Source organism: Ranitomeya imitator, chromosome 3, assembly GCF_032444005.1.
Source record: "Ranitomeya imitator isolate aRanImi1 chromosome 3, aRanImi1.pri, whole genome shotgun sequence".
Taxonomy (NCBI): Eukaryota; Metazoa; Chordata; class Amphibia; order Anura; family Dendrobatidae; genus Ranitomeya; species Ranitomeya imitator.
The window spans coordinates 681936265-681950290 of NC_091284.1; the positions used below are offsets into that span (position 1 = coordinate 681936265).

At 44.2% G+C, this 14026-nt stretch overlaps 1 protein-coding gene across 1 annotated transcript in view; it reads left to right on the forward strand.

Annotated features, from left to right (window-relative positions):
* The window catches only part of GDF11 (growth differentiation factor 11), a 543270-nt gene that overhangs the window by 148682 nt on the left and 380562 nt on the right, over window positions 1-14026 (forward strand). The window lies entirely within an intron of this gene.

Genomic DNA, 14026 nt, shown 5'->3' on the forward strand with positions numbered 1-14026 from the left:
GAAGCCTTCGACTCTGAGGATTCCCGGAGACTTTCAGAACGCCATTTTCCTCACCCTGTCCCTGTCACTCCCACCCAAAGGAATCCTCAAAAAAGGTGCCGAGTTTGCAGAAAGCATGGCAGACGGAGTGATTCCCGATTCTATTGCCCCACATGCCCATCCCAACCAGGCCTTTGTATCTCCCCGTTTTGAGACCTACCACACCACCTACAATTATTAGTTTGTTTTTTTTCAATAATTTTTATTTTCTGCTTAGTGGCCCCAGTAGTACAATTTGGAACAATTGATAAATAATATTTTAATTAGTAGATCCCATTTTACCCCATTTCACAATTAATTCCAGAACTTGATCAATCCCATACCAAACTACTATCCCAACAAATTCTCGTCCACGTACCCATGTCTGTACGCTCTAGAGTGTGGACCCGACAAATGTTCTTGCAAAGTCAGGTCATCTGAAAATTCTACGACTCGATCAATCCCATACCAAACTACTATTCCAACAAATTCTCGTCCACGTACCCACGTCTGTACGCTCTAGAGTGTGGACCCCACAAATGTTCTTGCAAAGTCAGGTCATCTGAAAATTCTACGACTCGATCAATCCCATACCAAACTACTATTCCAACAAATTCTCGTCCATGTACCCACGTCTGTACGCTCTAGAGTGTGGACCCCACAAATGTTCTTGCAAAGTCAGGTCATCCGAAAATTCTACGACTCGATCAATCCCATACCAAACTATTATTCCAACAAATTCTCGTCCACATACCTATGTCAATAAGCGTTAGAATGTGGACCCCAGAAATGATCTTGAAAAGTGAGATCATCTGAAAATGAATTCTAGGACTTGATTACTCACAAACATTTTTGACCATTTATCTAACTTTGACTGTTTTATGACTGTCTTGCTACACAAAACTTTGACTTCCATTTATATTACTTATATTTATGTTGATGATACAGGCATGATCATTTTATTGTAGGATTTCTAAAAAAATTCAGTACTTATACACTATGGGCTTTACTTTATGGTTCTTGCCGAACCTCTGGTACCAGACAATACTTTCTATAGAGAACTGGTTGTTTTGTGCATATAGCGGTTTTGACCTTGGCGGGTGGGAGCTTGCTATGGTGTACCACGTCTATTGGCACATTCGTCTCTCATATAGGGATTGATGGAGCTAAAAGGACGTTGTACGACCAGTCTCTGAAAGTGTCTGCCATTCTAGCCCTGATGGTGTTCTTTCATCTTTGGAACAAACTCCGCTTTGTCACATAGTTGGCTGCATTTTCCTACATATTTTGCCCTTCATTCCAGTACAGTTTATTCTTCCTGCTACAATATACGCAAATGCGGGACAACTGTTTTGTTAGCCATTGTGTTTTAGGAGCATGCCTTCCTCTGTGAGTAATAATTCCTGGAAGGATTTTCTTTTTTGCTCAATGTCTCTAGAAGCTTTGAATGGGTCCTGGATCTTCAATTTCAAATAAAGCCAAATTTGTCACATTGTGCCCCTTTCTGTCCAAGCCCTGCCATTTGTCCAAACAGAACTTTTTGACTACATATGGGATATCGCTGCGCTCATAATAAAGTGGGTAACGAATTGTGGGGTCCACTTTTTGATGTTATTTCTGAAAAAGTGAGACATTCAGGTCTAAAACAAGATTCTCGTGGAAAAAAATGAATTTTTTCAATATGACGACCTAATGTTATCAAACTCTGTGTCATACATGTGGGTTCAAATTGCTCAATATACCCCTGATTAAAATCTTTGAGGCGTGTAGTTTCCAAAACGGGGTCAGTTGTGGGGGGTTTCTGCTGTTAGGCACATCTATAAACCCAAAATGGCGTCCGCTCTCACAATTAAGAGATTAAAAAGTCAAACGGCGCTCCTTCCCTTCCAAGCTCCGCAGTGCGCCCAAACAGAGGTTTACCCCCACATACGGGGTATCGACATACTCAGGACAAATTGCACAACAACTTTTGGGAACCAATTTCTCTTGCTACCCTTGGGAAAATAAAAAATTGTGGATGAAAAGATCATTTTTGTGAAAAAAAAATGATTTTTAATTTATTCGGCTCTACGTTATATACTTGTGTGAAGCACTTGGGGGTTCAAAGTGTTGACCACATGCCTAGATAAGTTCCTTAGGGGGTCTAGTTTCCAAAATGGGGTCAGTTGTGGGGGGTTTCTGCTGTTAGGCACATCTACAAACCCAAAATGTCGTCCACTCTCACAATTAAGAGATTAAAAAGTCAAACGGCGCTCCTTCCCTTCCAAGCTCCGCAGTGCGCCCAAACAGAGGTTTACCCCCACATACGGGGTATTGACATACTCAGGACAAATTGCAAAACAACTTTTGGGTACCAATTTCTCTTGCTACCCTTAGGAAAATAAAAAATTGGGGGTGAAAAGATCATTTTTGTGAAAAAAAAATGATTTTTAATTTTTTCGGCTCTACGTTATAAACTTGTGTGAAGCACTTGGGGGTTCAAAGTGTTGACCACACACCTAGATAAGTTCCTTAGGGGGTCTAGTTTCCAAAATGGTGTCACTTGTGGGGGGTTTCCACTGTTTAGGCACATCAGCGGCTCTCCAAGCGCGACATGGTGTCCGATCTCAATTCCAGAGAATTCTATGTTGAAAAAGTCAAATAGCGCTCCTTCCCTTCTGAGTTCTACTGTGCACCCAAACAGAGGTTTACCCCCACATACGGGGTATCGACATACTCAGGACAAATTGCACAACAACTTTTGGGGTCCAATTTGTCTTGCTACCATTGGGAAAATAAAAAATTGGGGGTGAAAAGATCATTTTTGTGAAAAAAAAATGATTTTTAATTTATTCGGCTCTACGTTATAAACTTGTGTGAAGCACTTGGGGGTTCAAAGTGTTGACCACACACCTAGATAAGTTCCTTAGGGGGTCTAGTTTCCAAAATGGTGTCACTTGTGGGGGGTTTCCACTGTTTAGGCACATCAGCGGCTCTGCAAACGCGACATGGTGTCCGATCTCAATTCCAGAGAATTCTATGTTGAAAAAGTCAAATGGCGCTCCTTCCCTTCTGAGTTCTACTGTGCACCCAAACAGAGGTTTACCCCCACATACGGGGTATCGACATACTCAGGACAAATTGCACAACAACTTTTGGGGTCCAATTTGTCTTGCTACCATTGGGAAAATAAAAAATTGGGGGTGAAAAGATCATTTTTGTGAAAAAAAATGATTTTTAATTTATTCGGCTCTACGTTATAAACTTGTGTGAAGCACTTGGGGGTTCAAAGTGTTGACCACACACCTAGATATGTTCCTTAGGGGGTCTAGTTTCCAAAATGGTGTCACTTGTGGGGGGTTTCCACTGTTTAGGCACATCAGCGGCTCTGCAAACGCGACATGGTGTCCGATCTCAATTCCAGAGAATTCTATGTTGAAAAAGTCAAATGGCGCTCCTTCCCTTCTGAGTTCTACTGTGCACCCAAACAGAGGTTTACCCCCACATACGGGGTATCGACATACTCAGGACAAATTGCACAACAACTTTTGGGGTCCAATTTGTCTTGCTACCCTTGGGAAAATAAAAAATTGGGGGTGAAAAGATCATTTTTGTGAAAAAAAAATGATTTTTAATTTTTTTCGGCTCTACGTTATTAACTTGTGTGAAGCACTTGGGGGTTCAAAGTGTTGACCACACACCTAGATAAGTTCCTTAGGGGGTCTAGTTTCCAAAATGGTGTCACTTGTGGGGGGTTTCCACTGTTTAGGCACATCAGCGGCTCTCCAAACGCGACATGGTGTCCGATCTCAATTCCAGGGAATTCTATGTTGAAAAAGCCAAATGGCGCTCCTTCCCTTCTGAGCTCTACTGTGCACCCAAACAGTGGTCCTTCCCCACATATGGGGTATCGGCATTTTCTGGACAAATTGCACAACAAATTATGTGGTTCATTTTCTTTTTTTACACTTGTGAAAATAAAAAAAATTGGTTCTGAAGTAAAATGTTTGTGAAAAAAAGTAAAATGTTCATTTTTTCCTTCCACATTGCTTCAGTTCCTGTGCAGCAACTGAAGGGTTAATAAACTTCTTGAATGTGGTTTTGCGCACCTTGAGGGGTGCAGTTTTTAGAATGGTGTCAATTTTGGGCATTTTCTGCCACATAGACCCCTCAAACTGACTTCAAATGTGAGGTGGTCCCTAAAAAAAATGGTTTTGTAAATTTTGCTGTAAAAATAAAAAATTGCTGGTCAAATTTTAACCCTTATAACTCCCTAATAAAAAATTTTTTTTCCAAAATTGTGCTGATGTAAAGTAGACATATGGGAAATGTTATTTATTGACCATTTTGTGTGACATATCTCTTTGATGTAAGGGAATAAAAATTCAAATTTTGAAAATTGCTAAATTTTCAAAATTTTCGCCATATTTCCGTTTTTTTCATAAATAATCGCAAGTAATATCGAAGAAATGTTACCACTAACATGAAGTACAATATGTCACGAAAATACAATCTCAGAATCAACGGGATCCGTTGAAGCGTTCCAGAGTTATAACCTCATAAAGTGACAGTGGTCAGAATTGCAAAAATTGGCTTGGTTAAATAGGTTTGTCTGAAACATAGTATAAGGCAAGTGCCACACCAGTGTATTAATGGGACTAATTGTGGACAAATCGTCAACTTACAAAGCAGAAAGAGGAGGAGGGAAAAAGGACGATCCAAAAGTCCAAAACGTATAAACAAAAATACCAACTTTATTATACAAAATATATAAGGAGATTTTGCAACGACCGAGAAACACATAAATAAATGTAAAAACACTAAGGACAGGCAAGATGGAATAGGGTTGGTAATATGAATGTTAAAGATATGTAGAGAAGCACACAGTAAATACTATTATAAGATAAAAGTATGATATCAAAATAGTATTATAATATCTCATATATCAATAGAACTTATGTCTATCAAATTGCACAGTTGCTGCTATCTGGTGCAGGTAAAAGCCTGCTAAGTGTAGGACATGCTATATGGATAGCATGGAAATGGTAGCTATATCACATAAATGTAAAGTGCCATAGTGCAGACAGTAAACCATATATTCAAGGTGAGGGCTAATTAGATCCGCCTGTCCACCCCTACGTGCGTTTCGGATGGCACCTTCTTCAGGGGGCATGGTACATTAGAACATGCCGAACTATTATTATATTATTTATTTATTTTTTTATATATAGCGCTAACATATTCCGCAGCGCTTTACAGTTTTGCACACATTATCATTGCTGTCCCCGACGGGGCTCTCAATCTAAATTCTCTATCAGTATGTCTTTGGAATGTGGGAGGAAACTGGAGTACTTGGAGGAAACCCACGCAAACATGGAGAGAACATACAAACTCTTTGCAGATGTTGTCCTTGGTGGGGTTTGAACCCAGGACTCCAGCGCTGCAAGGCTGCAGTCCTAACCACTGAACTGTATATGAGTGCGTCCCGTAAGTAGCGTTGCCGTCGACTGGAAGTGACACATCCGTCACCTCGGCAACCACGACGCCAGCCGGCACCCGTGTCATGCAGCAGAAGGCATCAGGAACATGTAAAACTCCACCTGACCCGAAGCCCCGAGCCACATAGAGACACGGGACGCCGGCGTGGATAGCGGAGACAGGGTGCGTATGCGTACTGCCCACGGCAGCGCTACCAATATGTGACAGATGGACAAGGATATATAACAATAACACAGCAATGTCATTAAATCAACATGGGGGTCTATTAAATATACACTGCTCAAAAAATAAAGGGATCACTAAAATCCCACATCCTAGATATCACTGAATTAAATATTCCGGTTGTAAATCTTTATTCATTACATAGTGGAATGTGTTGAAAACAATAAAACCTAAAAATGATCAACATAAATCACAAATAATATCCCACGGAGGTCTGGAGTTGGAATGATGCTCAAAATCAAAGTGGAAAATGAAGTTACAGGCTGATCCAACTTCAGTGGAAATGCCTCAAGACAAGGAAATAATGCTCAATAGTGTGTGTGGCCTCCACGTGCCTGTATGATCTCCCTACAATGCCTTGGCATGCTCCTGATGAGGCGGCGGATGGTCTCCTGAGGGATCTCCTCCCAGACCTGGACTAAAGCATCCGCCAACTCCTGGACAGTCTGTGGTGCAATGTGGCTTTGGTGGATGGTGTGAGACGTGATGTCCTAGATGTGTTCAATCAGATTCAGGTCTGGAGAATGGGCGGGTCAGTCCATAGCTTCAATGCCTTCATCTTGCAGGAACTGCTGACACACTCCAGCCACATAAGTTCTGTCATTGTCCTGCATTAGGAGGAACCCAGGGCCCACCGCACCAGCATATGGTCTCACAAGGGGACTGAGGATCTCATCTCGGTACCTAATGGCAGTCAGACTACCTGTGGCGAGCACATGGAGGGCTGTGCGGCCCTCCAAGGAAATGCCACCCCACACCCACTGCCAAACCAGTCATGTTGAAGGATGTTGCAGGCAGCAGAATGCTCTCCATGGCGTCTCCAGACTCTGTCACGTCTGTCACATGTGCTCAGTGTGAACCTGCTTTCATCTGTGAAGAGCACAGGACGCCAGTGGTGAATTTGCCTATCCTGGTGTTCAGTGGCAAATGCCAAGCGTCCTGCAAGGTGTTGGGCTGTGAGCACAACCCCCATCTGTGGATGTTGGGCATCCTCATGGAGTCGGTTTCTAACCGTTTGTGCAGACACATGCACGTTTGTAGCCTGCTGGAGGTCATTTTGCAGGGCTCTAGCAGTGCTCATCCTTTTCCTCCTTGCACAAAGACTGTGGTAGCAGTCCTGCTGCTGGGTTGTTGCCCTCCTATGGCCCCCTCCATGTCTCCTGGTGTACTGGCCTGTCTCCTGGTAGTCCCTCCAGCCTCTGGACATTACACTGACAGACATAGCAAACCTTCTTGCAACATCTCACATTGATGTGCTATTCTGGATGAGCTGCACTACCTGAGCCACTTGTGTGAGTTGTAGAGTCCGTCTCATGCTACCACGAGTGTGAAAGCACAACCAACATTCAAAAGTGACCAAAACATCAGCCAGAAAGCATTGGTACCGAGATGTGGTCTGTGGTCCCCACCTGCAGAACCACGCCTTTATTGAGTGCGTCTTGATAATTGCCAATAATTTCCATCTGTTGTCTATTCCATTTGCACAACAGCATGTGAAATTGATTGTCAAACAGTGTTGCTTCCTAAGTGGACACTTTGATTTCACAGAAGTATGATTTACTTGGAGTTCTGTATACTGTATATCTCTCTATATCCCACTCTCGTTCCACACCACATCATAGATCTAACACCCATCGAAGAAGAGTATAATACATTCTACAATGTCCCAGACATACATCACAAATACCCAAAAGATATATATCATTAAGACACTAATATATGGCATTAATATCAAATTATGTATAGTTACATATATGTCTAAAACAGGATAACAACCAACTTCATCCATATGGGGTCGATATCGTACATGTAGATAGTCCATATATTGTCCCAAATAGTGGCACATTTGCACCGATGGTAGAAAGTGACAACATTCTGTCCCATAATATTAAGCGCTCGCCCGACATAATTATTAGGCAAACAGTGATAATCTGTAATAAAAAAACAACTAGAATTAAAATAGAATATAAAAACATATAGAAAAAAACATTATGTGTGTCACCCACAGCAAACATAGTGACCACAGAGGCATTAAATTTCATAAATGCACAAGAGATCATACACAGATTATAGACTGATGCACAGACGGATTATACATTATACAAAAGGGGCAAATGAAAGGTTCTCATTCAAGCCTTGGGGATGGACTGTTTGTAGTGTCCATATCCACCTAGCTTCACATTGGGCAAGGTGTTGTGACAATTTCCCACCCCTAATGTTAATATCCAATGCATCTCACACGTAGCAAATTACTATTACATTGATGGAAGGCCTTTAAATGGCGAGGTATAGTTTTTAATGTGAATGTGTCATGTGGCCAGCTGCAGCTTGTATGCCCAAAAAATGCTCTCTCACACGCACTTTTAGCTGACGTGAGGTGAGCCCTACATAGATTAAATTACAAGGGCATACGGCATAATATATTATGTATTTTGTGGTGCATGTATTAAACTTCTTTATTTTGTAGGTTTTAGAACCACTTGAATCCTTAAATGAGTCGCACCGATTGATATTACAGCATTCTACGCAGTGGCCACACGGAACACATCCACTTCTTGAGCCAAACTGATCAACAAATGTGGTTCTAGGTTCGACCCCATAATGGCGCCTAGTGAGATAATCACGAAAAATCCTAGCTCGCCTAAATGTAATGGATGGCCTATCCGGTATCAATTTAGATATGGTGGAATCAGTCTGAAGGATATGCCATGATTTTTGTAAGGCTGCCCTCATTAGTGAGGAATGAGAATTGAAGTTTGTGATAAATCTAATCTGATTATTTGTTTTATCCGTCACATCAGTGCGTCCATATAGCAAGCCATTGCGAGTTGCATGCTTTTCCCTATCGTATGCCTTTTTTACCGTGTGACAGCTATACCCTTGGTCGAAAAAACGTAATTTCAACTCCTCCGCCCGTCTTTCAAAGTCCACATCTGAGGAACAAATCCTACGGAGACGGAGGAATTGCCCGACGGGACAGAACGAATCATATGTGGAGGGTGAGAGGAAGAGGCATGCAGCAACATGTTCGTGGATGTGGGTTTCCTACATATATCTCTGTCTGTCCTGAACATATGCACATAGCCTTATTCCCTGTCCTGTATCCCTCCAGTAATTTTAAGTCCTTGATAGCATCATAATGAATTTGGGGGTGGGAGAAAACATGATCAGGCTCTGAGCATCCTCTGCTATCTACCAATTCATTAAACGTCTCTGATAGTGCCTCCTCCCACCATTCAATTCATTAAAAAGTGTCCTATGCACATTACCACCTCCTCTCTCTAATACATTTTAAGTCCCTGATAGCATCACAATAAATTGTGAGATGGGGAGGATGCTATCAGGGACTTAGCACCCTTTCCACCACCCAATTCATTTTACACCTATATCTAATGTCCTCCTCCCCCTTCTCCTGTTTGTAAGTCCATTATAAGTCCCCCTTCCCAATCCCTTACCCCGCTCATTGTCCTATTCTCTGCATCCTATCATTGTCCTCTCCCCCACCTCCATCATTGTCCTCTCCCCCACCTCCATCATTGTCCTTTCCCCACCTCAATCGTTGTCATCTCCCCCACCCCACTCATTGTCCTCTCCCCTCCATCATTGTCCTCCCCCACCTCCATCATTGTCCTCCCCCACCTCCATCATTTCCTCCCCCACCTCCATCATTGCCTCCTCCCCACCTCCATCATTGTCCCCTCCACTACCCTCATCATTGGTCTCCTCTATCTCCATCATTGCCCTCTCCCCCACCTCCATTATTGCCTTCTCACCACCTCCATCAGTACCCTCTCCCTCACCTCCATCATTGCCTTCTACTCCACCTCCATCATTGCCTTCTCCCCCACCTTCCTCATTGCCCTCTCCCCCACATCCATCATTGCCTTTTCCCATCTCCATCATTACCTTCTCCCCCACCCTCCTCATTGCCCTCTCTCCTACCTCCATCATTGCCCTCTCCCCACCTTCATCATAGTCCTCCCCATCTTCATTATTGTCCTCACCCACACCTCCATCATTGTCCTCCACCACCACCATCATTGTCCTCTCCCCACCACCATCATTGCCCTCTCCCCCACCTCCATCATTGCCTTTTCCCATCTCCATCATTACCTTCTCCCCACCTTCCTCATTGCTCTCTCACCCACCTCCATTATTGCCCTCTCCCACCTTCATCATTGTCCTCCCATCTTCATTATTGTCCTTTCCCACACCTCCATCATTGTCTTCCCCCACCTCCACCATTCCCTTCTCCCCACCACCATCATTGTCCTCTCCCCATCTCCATCATTGTCCTCTCCTCCAACTCCATCATTGTCTCCTCCCCCACCTCCATTATTGCCTTCTCCCCACCTCCATCAGTACCCTCTCCCTCATCTCCATCATTACCTTCTACTCCACCTCCATCATTGCCTTCTCCCCACCTTCCTCATTGCCCTCTCCCCCACCTCCATCATTGCCTTTTCCCATCTCCATCATTACCTTCTCCCCACCTTCCTCATTGCTCTCTCACCCATCTCCATCATTGCCCTCTCCCACCTTCATCATTGTCCTCCCATCTTCATTATTGTCCTTTCCCACACCTCCATCATTGTCTTCCCCCACCTCCACCATTCCCTTCTCCCCACCACCATCATTGTCCCCTCCACTACCCTCATCATTGGTCTCCTCTATCTCCATCATTGCCCTCTCCCCCACCTCCATTATTGCCTTCTCACCACCTCCATCAGTACCCTCTCCCTCACCTCCATCATTGCCTTCTACTCCACCTCCATCATTGCCTTCTCCCCCACCTTCCTCATTGCCCTCTCCCCCACATCCATCATTGCCTTTTCCCATCTCCATCATTACCTTCTCCCCCACCCTCCTCATTGCCCTCTCTCCTACCTCCATCATTGCCCTCTCCCCACCTTCATCATAGTCCTCCCCATCTTCATTATTGTCCTCACCCACACCTCCATCATTGTCCTCCACCACCACCATCATTGTCCTCTCCCCACCACCATCATTGCCCTCTCCCCCACCTCCATCATTGCCTTTTCCCATCTCCATCATTACCTTCTCCCCACCTTCCTCATTGCTCTCTCACCCACCTCCATCATTGCCCTCTCCCACCTTCATCATTGTCCTCCCATCTTCATTATTGTCCTTTCCCACACCTCCATCATTGTCTTCCCCCACCTCCACCATTCCCTTCTCCCCACCACCATCATTGTCCTCTCCCCATCTCCATCATTGTCCTCTCCTCCAACTCCATCATTGTCTCCTCCCCACCTCCATTATTGCCTTCTCCCCACCTCCATCAGTACCCTCTCCCTCATCTCCATCATTACCTTCTACTCCACCTCCATCATTGCCTTCTCCCCACCTTCCTCATTGCCCTCTCCCCCACCTCCATCATTGCCTTTTCCCATCTCCATCATTACCTTCTCCCCACCTTCCTCATTGCTCTCTCACCCACCTCCATCATTGCCCTCTCCCACCTTCATCATTGTCCTCCCATCTTCATTATTGTCCTTTCCCACACCTCCATCATTGTCTTCCCCCACCTCCACCATTCCCTTCTCCCCACCACCATCATTGTCCTCTCCCCATCTCCATCATTGTCCTCTCCTCCAACTCCATCATTGTCTCCTCCCCCACCTCCATTATTGCCTTCTCCCCACCTCCATCAGTACCCTCTCCCTCATCTCCATCATTACCTTCTACTCCACCTCCATCATTGCCTTCTCCCCACCTTCCTCATTGCCCTCTCCCCCACCTCCATCATTGCCTTTTCCCATCTCCATCATTACCTTCTCCCCACCTTCCTCATTGCCCTCTCCCCCACCTCCATCATTGCCCTCTCCCCACCTTCATCATTATTCACCACCTCCATCATTGCCCTCTCCCCCACCTCCATCATTGCCCTCTCCCCTGCCTCCATCATTGCCTTATCCCCTACCTCCATCATTGCCCTCTCCCCACCTTCATCATTGTTCCCCACCTCCATCATTGCCTTCTCCACCTCCATCATTGCCCTCTCCCCACCTCCATCATTGCCCTCTTCTCCACCTCCATCATTGCCTTCTCCCCAACCTTAATCAATGCACTTTCCTCACCTCCATCATTGTCCTCTCCCCACCGCCATCATTACCTCCCCACCTCCATCATTCCCTTCTTCCCCACCTCCATCATTGCCTTCTCCCCCACCTCCATCAGTACCCTCTCCCTTACCTCCATCATTGCCTTCTAACTCACTTCCATCATTGCATTCTCCCTCACCTCCATCATTCCCTTCTCCCCACCACCATCATTTTCCTCTCCACCTCCATCATTGTCCTCTTCCCCACCTCCATTATTGCCTTCTCCCCACCTCCATCAGTACCCTCTCCCTCACCTCCTTCATTGCCTTCTACTCCAGCTCCATCATTGCCTTCTCCCCCCACCTTCCTCATTACCCTCTCCCCCACCTCCATGCGTTTGCATGCGTTTTAAAACGCATGCGTTTTTATAGAAAAACACAAGAATACACACTTATAAGCCACCCCCCAACCCTAACCCTAAAACTCTAACACAAACTGTAACACAAACTGTAACACAAACTCTAACACAAACTCTAACCTTAACCCTAACCCATAAGGATCCTAACTCTAACACAAACCCTAACCTTAAAAAAACACAAACTCTAACCCAAACTGTAACACAAACTCTAACACAAACTCCAACACAAACTGTAACACAAACTCTAACACAAACTGTAACACAAACTCTAACACAAACTGTATCACAAACTCTAACACAAACTCTAACACAAACTGTAACACAAACCCTAACCCTAACCCTAGGGATCCCAACCCTAACACAAACCCTAACCCTAACCCTAAAACACAAACTCTAACCCAAACTGTAACCCAAACTCTAACACAAACTGTAACACAAACTCTAACACAAACTCTAACACAAACTCTAACATAAACTGTAACACAAACTGTAACACAAACTAACACAAACTCTAACACAAACTCTAACACAAACTCTAACACAAACCCTAACCCTAACCCTAGGGATCCTAACCCTAACACAAACCCTAACCCTAACCCTAAAACACAAACTCTAACCCAAACTGTAGCTGTGGGTTAGGGTTACAGTTAGGGTTAGGGTTAGGGTTTGTGTTAGGGTTAGGGTTAGGATCCCTAGGGTTAGGGTTTGGGTTAGGGTTAGGGTTAGGATCCCTAGGGTTAGGGTTAGGATCCCTAGGGTTAGGGTTAGGATTCCTAGGGTTAGGGTTAGAGTTTGTGTTAGGGTTAGGATCCCTAGGGTTAGGGTTTGGGTTAGGGTTTGTGTTAGGGTTTGTGTTAGAGTTTGTTTTACAGTTTGGGTTAGGGTTAGAGTTTGTGTTTTAGGGTTAAGGTTAGAGTTTGTGTTAGGGTTAGGATCCTTAGGGTTAGGGTTAGGGTTAGGATTCCTAGGGTTAGGGTTGGGGTTATGGTTTGTGTTAGGGTTAGGATTCCTAGGGTTAGGGTTAGGGTTAGAGTTTGTGTTAGGGTTAGGATCCCTAGGGTTAGGGTTAGAGTTTGGGTTAGGGTTTGTGTTAGGGTTAGGGTTAGGATCCCTAGGGTTAGGGTTAGGGTTTGTGTTAGGGTTAGGATCCCTAGGGTTAGGGTTTGTGTTAGGGTTAGGGTTAGGATCCCTAGGGTTACTAGGGATCCTAACCCTAACCCTAGGTATTTATGTTTATAGTGAGTTTTCTAGTTGATTTTCATGATTGGCAGCTGTCACATCATGCGTTTCAAAAACGCAAACGCAGGAAAAACGCGTTTAAACGCGTCAAAACGCGTTTAAACGCAAAAACGCATGCGTCTATAAAACGCTGCGTTTAAACGCGTTTAAACGCGTTTTTGCACCAAATGCGTTTGCGTTTAAAACGCTGCGTTTTAAAACGCAAGTGTGAAACCAGCCTCACCTTGGTCCAGTCTATAGCTTACCTCTTCATAAAAACTGATTACATTGGTTTGACAGGAGCGATTCCACATAAACCCATCCTGATATGGAGTTAAACAGTTATTCTCATTGAGATAATCCAGAATAATATCCCTCAGAAACCTTTCAAATAGTTTACCAACAATAGAAGTTAGACTTACTGGCCTATAATTTCCAGGTTCACTTTTAGAGCCCTTTTTGAATATTGGTACCACATTTGCTGTGCGCCAGTCCTGTGGAACAGTCCCCGTTACTATAGAGTCCCTAAATACAGGTCCTTCTCAAAAAATTAGCATATAGTGTTAAATTTCATTATTTACCATAATGTAATGATTACAATTAAACT